The 2362-nt window shown below is 37.0% G+C and overlaps 1 pseudogene; it reads left to right on the top strand.

Annotated features, from left to right (window-relative positions):
• Positions 1 to 502: 502 nt before the first annotated feature.
• LOC123821813 lies at positions 503 to 1501 on the top strand (annotated as a pseudogene).
• The last annotated feature ends 861 nt before the right edge of the window (positions 1502 to 2362 follow it).

Consider the following 2362-nt stretch of genomic DNA (forward strand, 5'->3'; position numbering starts at 1 on the left):
AGACTGGCTGTACCAGGTTTGGCAAGTGTGTGGGGGAATCAGAACTCTCATATACTGCTGATGAGCATATAAGTGGTACAACCACTTTAGAAAAGTTGACAGTTTCTTGAAAAATAAAAGCATGCATTTACTATATGACCCTGCCATTACTGTCTTAAGTATTTACCCAAGATAAATGAAAGCATATATCTACACACATATTTCTAAGCAAGTATTCATAGCAGCTTTATTCATAATGGCTCCAAACTGGAAACAACCCAAAAGTCCATCAACAGGTGAATGGATAAACAACTCAGCAACAAGAAATACATTTGTTGAGTGAAAGAAGCCAGACAAAAAGCACACATTACTGTAGGATTCTATTTTTTAGAAAGTTCTAGAAGAAAGGTGGTACCCTTAAGTTCAGAGGATGCTGGCAGCACCTCAGTTGGAAGACATATTTGCAGGTTTATGGTGCTCTCAAGTCAAGGAGAGGTGAGAGCCCAAAGGCAGGGAGCCAGGAATGTGATGCTGTTCATCAGATGCTGAAGAAGAAAGCAGATGCAAGAGGAAAAAAAAGAAATACCATAGACAGTCATCTTCAAGTAGTTCTTCAGATAGCAGAACATATAGCTGAAGGAAAGGTGGAGGGACATTAAGGTCAAAGTCAAGTCTTGGTCCAGAAATTTTCAACCTCACTCACATTCTTATGATCGAAGATGTAGCATAATCAGCAGTAACTCTTTTTATGGCTCTAGAAGGAAACAAAGTCAAAGTCATTCAAGGGGTTGAGGGAAATCCTACAGAGTTCAGAGATCTAGGTCACAAAGCAGAACAAGAAGGTCCAGGTCAAGACCTCATCCATGTTTCCATAGTCGAAGAGGTGGAAGGTCCAATCACAGAAGAACACAAAGTTCATCTTGGGACAGAGAACAATGTAAAGGCAGAGATAAGGAGAAAAGAGAAAGGGAGAAGGAGAAAGGCAAGGGCAAGGAATTACACAACATTGAACTCGAGGAATCTGGAAACAGCAAAGCTGGATTAGAACATCTGCCCCCAGCTGAACAAGCCAAAGCTAAACTACAGCTAGTTCTTGAAGCTGCTTCAAAAGCTGATGAAGCATTGAAAGCCAAAGAAATAAATAAAGAAGAAGCAAAGAGAAGAAAGGAGGAAGATCAAACCACCCTGGTAGAAAAAGTGAAAAAAGTAAAAAATTGAAGCCATTGAAAGTAATTCTTTTGTTCAGCAGACATTCAGATCAAGTAAAGAAGTCAAAGACTCAGTGGAACCTAGTGAGGAGAAGCACACAACTCACTCTCAGGACCAGCACCAGCAGTTGCTGATGCACCCAGTAATGAGAGAGGAATAGACCCTGGCAGCATCCCTACTGCTATCGAGTACCAAGGTGACGATTCTCTGGCTCGTCCACATTTATTTATTGATAAAGCTGATGCTGAGAAAAAGTGGTTCAAAAGATGAACTGCTCTGACAAGAAAGGCTAGTGGGAAGTCCTGTGACCTAAATAATGTGGTTGAATTAACAGTAACATTGAAAATTTAGATTTTTAAGTCCCAATTTAACTTTTTTTACTCTTAAAAAGAGCTGACCCAATTATACAAAAAGGTTATCTCATTTCATTTGTTTCTATGGGGGCTTGAATATTTGTTGATTGAACTTAAACACTGTGAGTATTAAAACTAGTGTAAAATTGAGGGATGCATGATCATGTCCTATTGTTAATAAATCTATTCTTAAAAATATCAATCTGAAAATACATGACACACATAGTGTTTCTGAGTATAATTTTTAAAATATCAAGTTGGCATTTAAAGACACAATTTTGATTAATCATGCATACATAAGAATCAAACTCTATGCCATAAAAATGAGATTTCATCTTCTATGTATTATGAAATCATTTTGAATCTTTTGTTTCACCTTATTGGAAAATGTTAAGTAGAATAAAAGCACTCTTAACATTCTAAGCAAAACGAGCATGCTAATATTGAAAGAATAACTTTATTGAAAATTAAATTCATGACTCATTGGTTAGGAAAAAAAAGAAAATTCTAGAAAATGCAAACTATTCAATAGTATCAGAGAGAGACCAGTGGTTGCCAAGGGATAGAGAGGGAGGGCTGTGATTGCGAAAAGCTACTTTTGTGCGGGTATGAAAGGAGACTTTTGCTGGTGGTGCATAGTTCTCCATCTTGATCGTGGTGATGGTTTCACAGCTGTGTACTTGTGCCCAAACCTACCACATTGGACATTTTAAATATGTACAGTGTCTTCTATGCTGATTATACCTCAGCAAAGTTAAAGCTTTAACTTAACTCAACAAAGTTAAAGCTTTTTTATTTTTTTAATTTTATTTGTTTATTTT

The sequence above is a fragment of the Phyllostomus hastatus genome, unplaced genomic scaffold (genome assembly GCF_019186645.2).
Source record: "Phyllostomus hastatus isolate PE091 unplaced genomic scaffold, TTU_PhHast_1.1 phas_contig_40, whole genome shotgun sequence".
NCBI classification, from domain to species: Eukaryota; Metazoa; Chordata; class Mammalia; order Chiroptera; family Phyllostomidae; genus Phyllostomus; species Phyllostomus hastatus.